Genomic DNA, 10,936 nt, shown 5'->3' with positions numbered 1-10,936 from the left:
AATCGCTTAGAGAGGGCTGTAAAGCACTATGAAGCAGTATATAAGTCTAAATGCTATTGCTAGTATGCTTTACAATCATATCACTTCATACCAGAGTTGCAGGTCCCAATTACCGTAGTTAAGCGAGGACTACCTGTACAGAAGTAGAGTAGAGCCCAGAGACTTACTGGTGGGGTGGGGCAGGTTGGAAAGGATGCCTGCGGGTATGAGAATATGTGAGAGGTGCTGTGTAGATCAGGGACAGAGCATAGGAAGCAGGTCAGGGAGGTTGTGGGTTCATAAGAGGTGCTGGGTAGATTGGGGAAGGCATGCGGGGTTGTGCAAGTGAGGTGACACAGATTGGGGAGGGCACTTGGGAGAGGTCGTATGAATATAGTAAATCATAAGATACCATATTTTGAATATCAAAATCATTTTGCAAGAGCTAAAGGATCACATACACATTTAAGAAAGAAAATAATCAGCACTTTGTTTAATAATAATAATAATAATAATAATAATAATAATAATAATAATAATAATAATAAAGTTGGAAGGGACCTTGGAGGTCATCTAGTCCAACCCCCTGCTCAGGCAGGAAACCCTATACCATTTCGGACAAATGGCTGTCCAGTTTCTTCTTAAAAACTTCCAGTGTTGGTGCATTCACCGCTTCTAGAGGCAGGTTGTTTTAATTGGATAACCCCTAACTGTATGAAATTAATGCTTTCTTTTGGCTAAATGTGACATTTTCCATCTGCAGTTTGAGAAAGTTAGCACAGGAGAAACGTATGATGTCTCTCATGAGCCACAGAGAAGCAGACCATAAACCAGAACCTATTGTTCTGTGAGTTAAAAGTAGCAGTTTTTCTACAGTAGTATTATGTTGAATTACCCAGATAGAAAGTCTAAATACTACAAAGCTTATTTATTGAGGGATAAAATTATTCTTCTTATAAACTGTTAGCTACGTTCAGGCAGCTTTGATGGTAGGAAAAGTAGGGGAGGGGTTTCAGGACTGTACATAAGTATATATGTTTTGATATATTACTGGGGTTTTTTCATGGCTTAAAGTCTGTGTGTATGTTTTGTTCTTTTTGCCATGGCCTACAACTAAGCAAATAGGTTTTTCTTTACTTATTTATTTACAGGAGTCACCCAGTCAATGTGATCTTTGGAAAAGGTTATTTTGACTTTTCATATGCTAAGTGCATCAGTCCAAGCTAGAACATTTGTTTGAGAAGCTGAGCTCTAAATGCAGTCAGATTATCCTCAAGAGAAAGACAAACATGTAACCTTAAGCAGAGCTGAGGACCATCTGTGACTCAAAGGTGCATGTAGCTGTGGATTCTTGGTGATCTCTAAGCTTGGTTGTTTGCTTGTCCACCTTTCATTACCTGACTAAGTAACATCATCAGTGTTAGTGAGTGTAGCTCCCTGTTTATACACAGTAATTTACCTTCCCAGTGTTGGTGGGCTATGGTTTTCCCTTACTAGTTTCTTGATTAAGTTTTTTTTTCTTGACTGTCTGCTGCTAAACCCTGCTTATCTGGGTGTTGGTTGCTGGAGAGGATGTGTTTTGAAAAATCTGCAAGCAAACAACCAAATTTAGAGAGCACTAAGGACTCCACATTTCAACCCTGAGCTATATACGAGGGCAATTCGGAAATAAACCTCCGTTTGGTTATCAATGACGGACACTTTTATACAGAACTTTTATTATACACATTAGAAAACTAGAACATTACATTACTTTTCGACATAATCGCCATTCAAAGTGAGGCACTTGTCGTAACGTCTTACAAGGTTTGAAATTCCTTCTGCAAAAAGATCTCCCGCCTGGGAATGAAGCCAAAGCAGAACCCACTCGGTGTGTGTTGTGCTCCTCAGAAAGGAGTTTGGGTACCCAGCGAGCACAGAACTTGCGGCATCCCAAATTTTCTGTCACTACTTCATACAAAACAGTCTGAGAAATTTGGGGAAAGTGTAAAGAAAGTGCAGATAGTGTGAACTGATGGACTTCACGGACCTTTTTGTCAATTTCCTGCACAAGTACATCGCTGACTACAGATGGGCAGCCACTTCTTGCCTCATTGTGCACGTCAATTCGTCTATCTTTAAACCTGCGACACCATTGACGTACAACACTTCATTCATCATGTTTGGTCCATAAACATTACACAGTTTGCGATGAATTGCAGGTACAGAAAGTTTTTTTCACACACAGGAAACGTATTACTGCATGCACTTCACATTTGGCGGGATTTTCTATGGCAGGGTTCATTTTCAATTGATCTAGTGGACGAATCAACTGCAGCACAACCTTCTCCTTCCCCTCCTCACTGCCTACTGAACATGGCACCATAGGACGGGCGGTGCTATCCCCACCTATTTCTCGCGCATGCTCAAACGGAGTTTTATTTCCAAATTGCCCTTGTATATTCCGTTGGAACTACATGTAGCTGTCAAGACCCCAAATTTTCCATGTACTCCCAAACTGAAGCACTGAAACAATCCTAATTTGAAATGTCGCAATTTCTTTGGATCCCTCATCTCTTTCTTTCCTTTCTCTCCCTTCTTCCCTTTGTAAAAAAAAGTGTTAAAGTATTATATGACTATGGAGATTCTCAGTCATCCAGATCATGGTTGTCTCAAAGCTGCTTTTTCAAAAGGCAATTGGCTTATGTTTTTTTTCCCTTGAGGAAGATGTTTCTCTTCTCATCCAAGAAGCTTCGTCAGTTCTGCCTGAAGGGTGGTGGAAAGGGGGGGAGATTTAGTTCTGACAGGATGTTGTGGGGGAGGAGTGGAAAGATTTTATTTCTTTGGAATCATCTGGTTGTTAGTACTTTCTCCAAACCATTGAGGCCACTTGGGGTTTATCTGTGCCATCTGGGGGTTTAATGTGTTTATTGTATTTCAGTAAGACTTAAGAAATCATTTTATCCCTTCAGTTTAAAATATTATCTCCTGTCAATGGGTTGGTTCCAAATTTCACAGGAGTAATTTAGGAGTTTCACACAAATCAATGGAATTTCAGTCAGTCATGACTAATTTAAAATCTATCGATTTCTTTGAGTCCGTATGAAACAGAGCCAGTCTGTGTCCTCCCCACTTCACCCCCTTATTCACGCAGAAAGTATTTTTCCAAATTTGAATACTGTAAATGAAGTAATTATAAAAACAAAGAAACTCATCAAACATTCGCATTCTCTCCCCATTTCTGTCCTTTGTGGTTCACCTCCTCTGTACCTTTGTCCTTTTTGTTCACACTACCATTTAAGTTGATCAGCTATGACAAGCCACACACCTTTCGTTTATGAAACTTCAAGTCTCTGACACAATAACTTCAGATGGAACGTTACTGTGCCCTCAACAAAAATCACATCCATCTCCTCTGTCAGCAAGGTGGGAGTGGGAATATGAATAAAGGAGAATAAAAACGGTGAGTTTGAAGGTAAAAGATGCCAGCCAATAAATAAAAAGCCAATGCAATGTCTTCTGCCAAGTGCCACAAATCACTAAAAGTGGCAAGCGCTTTCAACGCACAAAAGCAGTTAAATGGTTTCAGCTCGGCTGTTCTAAAACTAGTATTACCTGTATATTGTTTTTTATTGTTTTAAATTGTTTCTTAATGGTTTAACTGTAATATGTTTTTGAACTGTAAGCTGCCCAGAGTCATTGACTGAGGTGGGTAGCTATAGAAATTGAATGAATAAATAAAAAATAAATATATTAACTCTCATCATATTTAGTCATTATGACCGTGGAGATTTGGGGGAGGGGGAATTGGAGCTATAGTCCAATATATGTGGATGGAATTGATTTGCATTATCATTGCAATTTCATTTGATTACTGAACCCTTGTGACAATTTCTTGGCCTTAACAGTAAGTGCAGTCTTTTCTCCTGCTGTCTTCTCTCTTTACACTTTCATTTACTAAAATGGGCTTTTATAGTGCTTTTCCTTCAAGATAGTTACTGAAAGTCCTTGGCTTGTAACCACAACTGGGACCAGAATTTTAGTTGCTAGGCAAGGTAGTCGTTGAGTCATGCTCAATTTTATGACTCTTTTGCTATGGCTGCTAAGCAGTTCACGGCAGTTGTTAAGTGAATCATATGGTTGTTAAGTGAATCCAGCTTCCCCCATTGACTTTGCTTGTCAAAAGCCAGCTGGGAAGATCGCAAATGGTGATCACTTGACCCCAAGCATTGCCAATTGTTGCAAATGCATGCTGGTTGCCAAGCATCCAAATTTTGTGGGGATGCTGTGATGGACATAGGCTCAGAATTCTGGGAGTTGAAGTCCACGAGTCATAAAAGAGCCAAGGTTGCCTACCCCAGGGATAGTTCAAAGACAGGTTCCAGATTGTATTTGAAAGATTCCAGAACCCATACCCAGCCAGACCCAGTTTTCTCTATCACTTCTGCGTCTTCATTTTGCAGACAGGAAATATATATATATATATTTTCCTTGAAGGAACTTAAAAGTTTAAAGCTTCCGTATTCTGAGGTGTTCTGTGCTATGAAATATTACCACCGACGTACATACAAATGGAGACAGAAGATGATAAATCTCTCCACAAGGAATATAAAGCCTTTCTTTTGCGAGAGGAAAGCAGAAAGCAAGAGAACAAGATATAAGCATGTTGTCATGTTGAGTTGGCAGAAACAAGAAAAATATACGTGGAGCTATTCGTGACTAGCTTTTTTATCTCATGAAAATGTATATTGGTAGATTTCTAAAAATGAAGTTTAACTCTTCGTGCACAAAGTAAGTGAAAGGAAGTATTATGTGCTTTCTGAAAATCATTAGCTGGGCCTTTTTCCTCAGAACTTCTGGAATTCTCTGCCTAGCAATAGCCATCTTGGAGGTCATTCATGTGAGTTATATGCCATTTGGGGTTATTTGTACTTTATTTACAAAATAAAGCCGAGCCTTGAAAACCCATCTATTCCATGCGGCCAGCCTGGCATAGTTTTGATTGTGTTTTGGTAGGGGTTTTTATATGGGCTATTTTAGAGCAGGCTTTTTATTTAATATTTATTGTGATTTTTATTATTGCCTGTTCACCGCCCTGAGTCCCATAAGGGAGATAGGGTGGTATATAAATTTAAATAATAAATAAATAAATAAATAAATTTACAAAATAAAGAATCCAGTAGTGAATACATCACAATTTTATTCTCTGTTTCACACTGTTTTAATAACAGTTTGAGGCTTACCCTACTGCTCAAACTTCAATCACATTATGGATTTACATGAAGTGGAGATTGTAGCCACCGCCACACAAATCCCAAACTGAAGCTATTTCAGTTTCAAATGATTGAAGTCTCCAACCTTAATTAAATGCAATTTGTGAAAGAGAATAGCGGTATGTGCATTAACTGAGTTTCTGAGCTTAACATGTCCTGTACAGTACAAGCAGTTTTTCCTGACCATAAGATCCAGTGGTCTGCTGAAGGCAGGACAAGAAGCAACATATAGAAACTAATTAAGGAGAGAAGCAACCTAGAACTAAGAAGAAATTTCCTGACAAAACAATTAATCAGTGGAATGACTTGCCTCCAGAAGTTGTGGATGCTCCAACACTGGAAGTTTTTAAGAAGAGATTGAACAACCATTTGTCTGAAATGGTATAGGGTTTCCTGCTTCAGCAGGGGGTTGGACTAGAATAGAATAGAGCTGGAAGGGACCTTGGAGGTTTTCTAGTCCAGCTCCCTGCTCAAGCAGGAGAACCTATACCATCTCAGAGAAGTGACTGTCCAGTCTCTTCTTAAAAACCTCCAGTGATGGAGCACCCACAATTTCTGTGGGCAAGCTATTCCACTGGTTAATTGTTCTCACTGTTAAGGAAGTTTCTCCTTAAGTCCAGGTTGCTTCTCTCTTTGATCAGTTTCCAACCATTGTTTCTTGTCCTGCCCTCTGGTGCTTTATAGAATAGTAGTAGTAGTAGTAGTAGTAATAACAATAACAATAATAATAATAATAATGAGGAGGAGGAGGATGTTGGAAGGGACCTTGGAGGTCATCTAGTCCAACCCCCTGCTCAGGCAGGAAACCCTATACCTTTTGACCCCCTCTTCTTTGTGGCAGCCCCACAAATACTGGAACACTGCTATCATGTCACACCTATTTCTTCTTTAGACTAGCCAAACCCAATCCTGCAACCAACTGTTCTTCATATGTTTTAGTCTTCATATGTTTAGGCCTTTGATCATCTTAGTTGCTCTTCTCTGAACTTTTTCCAAAGTCTCAAATCTTTTTGTAGTATGGTGACCAAAATTGGTTGCAGTATTCCAGGCGTGGTCTTACTAGGGTTTTATAAAGTGGTACTAGTACTTTGCGTGATCTTGATTCTATGCCTGTTTATACAACCCAGGATTGTATTAGCTTTTTTGGCTGCTGCTGCACACTGCTGGCTCATAGTCAAGTGATCGTCCACTAGGACTCCAAGGTCCCTCTCACAGTTACTGCTTTTGAGCCAGGTTTCACCTAATCTGTACTTATACCTTTGATTTTTCCTGCCAAAATGTAAAACTTTGCTTTTCTCCACATTAAAATTCATTTTGTTCGATAGGGCCCATTGTTCAAAATTTTCAAGATTTTTTTGGGTCATGAGCTTGTCTTCTGGGGTGTTGGTTATTCCTGCCAGTTTAGTGTCATCTGCAAATTTGATGAGTTCCCCTTCTATTCCCTCATCTAAGTCATTTATGAAGATATTGAAGAATACTGGGCCTAAGACGGAGCCTTGTGGTACCCCACTGCTTATTTCTCTCCATGTGGATGTATTACCGTTGAGGATTACTCGTTCAGTACGGTTTCTTAGCCAGCTACAAATCCATCGGGTGGTGATGTTGTCTATTCCACCTCTTCCAAGTTTCCTTCCAACTATTATTCTGATTTTGCAACAGTACAAATTCTGATTTTGCAACTGAGCCAGTTTACATATTCAGATGCCAATAATTTGGAGCTTCATCATAAATATGTGGTGTTCTTAAACGGTAGGAACTAATTATGAGTTTCACATAAGAATGAACCACAAATAAAATTTTACATCGTCACAGATCCAAAACTTTTGGTTGGAATCTCCCACATAGGCAGCTACTACTTTTCAAACCAATCACTGTAAGACAGCTATGAAATGTGTAATAACCTTTATCAAATGCTTCTATGAAAGGCCGTTATATGGTAGCTTTATTTATTGCAATGTGTATTTTGGAATTACAGATTAAGGTGCAAAGTTTCGAAACTATTCCTTTTAAGATACAGACTTCAACTCCCAGAATTCCTTATGGACCATGTTGGCCAAGGAATTATGGGAGTTGAAATCCATACACCTTAAAAGTTGCCAAGATTGAAAAACATTGGTTTAACTAAGTAGTAAGCAAACTTTGCTAGCAGGCAATCTTGGTTTTTCAATGCTCAAGACAAAATAATCATGAAATGAACACATCCTTGAATTAAAACTATTAAAGAAAGAAATGGAGCTGATTTTTCAAAAAGCAACTGCATATAACACAAAGTGAGTCAGCTGCTGTAATTATTTATCCACTAGAATTATGCAAATTTAAAAAACAGAAGGCAATTTTCAATTAAGTGGTCATGCACCATCTGCCTATGGCCATGTTTTATAATAAGACTGAAATGTTGTTTGCCTGCTCTTTATGATGTATGTGACTTGATAACTAATGTGAAAATAAAATTCTAATAAGATACAATAGGAGCCTCCCATTGTGACAATGAGTTAAATCCATTGTTGCAGAAACAATGTTGCAGAATTGGGATGGTTAGGTGGAATGGGAGGAGGGAGCAACTCTTCTTCCAGGTTTCCCAATTTTCTTCCAGAGACTTCCCCGCCCCATAGAAATGGATGGACTAGGGAGAGAGAGCTGTTCCCCTCCAAGTGGATACCACCAAGTGACTGAAATCTTCTGGATATTTTTGGCACATTTGGAGATTTTTGCTCTTCCTACATTAACTAAAATTGTGTTGTACACTCTGAATTTGTTGGCGATGTCCATTTTGCTCTGAGTTCATGGTGACCTAACCCTAACCCTAAGTGGAATTTTCCTCCAATGGGATTTTCCCATGTATTTTACCAGGAAACATAGAGAGGCAGTCTAGAAGTCAGTGCCCTCCTAACCATACCCAAGCACTCTGAATTTGTTGGTGATGTCCATTTTGCTCTATGAGTTCAAGGTGACCTAACCCTAACCCTAAGTGGAATTTTCCTCCAATGGGATTTTCCCATGTATTTTACCAGGACACTTAGATAGGGCAGCCTAGAAAAGTAAGTGTCCTGGTAACCATACCCAAGCACTCCGAGTTTGTTGGCAATTTCCATTTTGCTCTGAGTTCATGGTGACTTAACCCTAACCCTAAGTGGAATTTTCCTCTAATGGGATTTTCCCAGAAGCAGTGAATGCGCCAACACTGGAAGTTTTTAAGAAGAAACTGGACAGCCATTTGTCCAAAATGGTATAGGGTTTCCTGCCTGAGCAGGGGGTTGGACTAGATGACCTCCAAGGTCCTTTCCAACTTTATTATTATTATTATTATTATTATTATTATTATTATTATTATTATTATTATTATTATTAGACCAGGACACATAGATAGGGCAGCCTAGAAAAGTAAGTGTCCTCCTAACCATACCCAAGCACTCTGAGTTTGTTGGCAATTTCCATTTTGCTGTATGGGTTCATGGTGCCTAGATCACCTAGCTGTCTTATTTCAGAGAATTTTGTTGCTAGCCTTCTTCTTAAGGTAGATAGAGTCAGAGGCATATGCAAAATTGTTAATATTGTGGTTCTCAAGACAAACATGCCTATTATGGTAGGCTGACTTGCTCAAGTCACAAAATGAGCTTCTGCGGTTAAGATATGGAATAGGATAGGATAGGATAGGAGCTGGAACAGACCTTGGAGGTCTTCTAGTCCACCCCCTGCTCAAGCAGGAGAACCTATACCAGGGGTAAGCAACCTTGTCTCTTTTATGACTCGTGGACTTCAACTCCCAGAATTCCTGAGCCAGGCTAAGGAATTCTGGGAGTTGAAGTCCACGAGTCATGAAAGAGCCAAGGTTGCCTACCCCTGACCTATACCATCTCAGACAAGTGACTGTCTCCTCAGCTGAAGGCTGAGCTCATCATAGAATGATGGCACTCTGAATATTGCTGAACTTCAGTTCCCAGCATCCCTAGGAAGGATGAGCTATGTAAGATATAAAAGTAGTTCTCGACTTACAGCAGTTCACTTAGTGACCGTTCAAAGTTACAACCGCACTGAAAAAAGTGACTGTTACAGCATTCCCATGATCAGGTGATCAACATTCAGACGCTTGGCAACTGACTCAGATTTAGGACGGTCACTGTGTTCCAGGGTCATGTGGTCACCTTTCACAACTTTCTGACAAGCGAAAGTCAATGGGGAGGCCAGATTCACTTAACCACCATGTTACTAATTTACCAACTGCATTGTTTCACTTAACAACCGTGGCAAGAAAGTTCGTTAAGTGGGGCAAAATTCACTTAACAAATGTCGGACTTAGCAACAGAAATTTTAGGCTCAATTGTGGTCGTAAGTCAAGGACTACCTGTAGTTAGCCTGGATATCTACAGCGAAGGCGAACTGATGAAATGTGCATGGCATCATCACACAAATACAATGTGTATTTTTATTGGTGGCTTTTAAGGATAGAAAGAATATTGACACTTTTAAAGGCTGGGAACCTGAGAATACTGTGGCTAGACAAGAAAACAAACCGTTAATTCAGATTCCTCTGTATTTTTACAGGCTGCCTGCTGAGCCACTGAATTCAGTCATTTGCCTAGTCCAGGCTTCCTGGATTGTGTTTTAAAGCCTCCACAGAAATTTTCCATCGCTCAGCGTAAAATATTAAGCAAGAACACGCACACTCATCGAGGAAAACTGGTCATGTCCAAACTTTATTAGTGTTGAGGTAGCCTTCCTTCTTGTGAAGAAGTTGGGTGAGATATTTGCAGAGTTGCCCTGCTGAAGTTTCGATTTTATTGACATTTGTTTAACTACAGCAAGCAGAAGAGCAGCAAGCAAATACATTGTTCTCAGTGTCGTCATTGTCATCCAGCAGCCAAAGTCAATGGCAGCAGTTATGATGGGGAGGGGAGGAAGCATTTGAAAGGACCCGAAGGGCTGGTGCTTTGTTAATTCACAGGGGGGGGGACATGAAAAGAAGGCCATGTGGGGGAGCTGGGTTCTGTATAAATCCCCTCCCCCGCCCATAGTATAAAATGAGGCTGTTGATGGTACATATGGCTTGCTTAGGGTGAAATGGGGATTGGCAAGAAGCCGCAGCAGCAAATGCACAGTAAGCCGTAGCGAAATTTGCTAATAGTGCCTCATGTTTGCCACTTACTGCTTCTCCCCTAGTGCTGTGAGAGAGAGAGAGAGAGAGAGAGCTCCTTTAACCATCCTGATTTAGTTGGGTTGCTGAAGCGTCTCGTCAACAATACATGGATTCATTTGGCTGTGCTTAGTGCCCGAGGTAACCATCAGGCTATAGATCCAGTCACAGATGGGTCTTCGAAGAGACTAAGGATGCACGTTCTAAATGAGGGAGACAAACACACACACACATATATACATGTGTATATATACATGTATAAACGTTAATGCTTGGTTTCTTCAAAATCAACTTTTTATACACAACTCAATGATGTGCTTGGAAACAATACACTGACATGCTAATAGCAATAGCACTTAAGACTTATATACTGCTTCACAGTGCTTTACAATCCTCTCTATGCGGTCTGCAGAGTCTGCATTTTGCCCCCAACCATCTGGGTCCTCATTTTACCATCCTCAGAAGGATGGAAGGCTGAGTTAACCTTGAGTCGGTCAGAATCGAACTCCTGGCAGTCGGCAGAATTAGCCTGCAATACTGCATTCTAACCCACTGCGTCACCACGGCTGTCATG

The sequence above is a fragment of the Protobothrops mucrosquamatus genome, unplaced genomic scaffold, assembly GCF_001527695.2.
Source record: "Protobothrops mucrosquamatus isolate PMUCROS unplaced genomic scaffold, P.Mucros_1.0 scaffold130, whole genome shotgun sequence".
Taxonomy (NCBI): Eukaryota; Metazoa; Chordata; class Lepidosauria; order Squamata; family Viperidae; genus Protobothrops; species Protobothrops mucrosquamatus.
Note: the sequence above shows the minus strand (reverse complement) of the source record.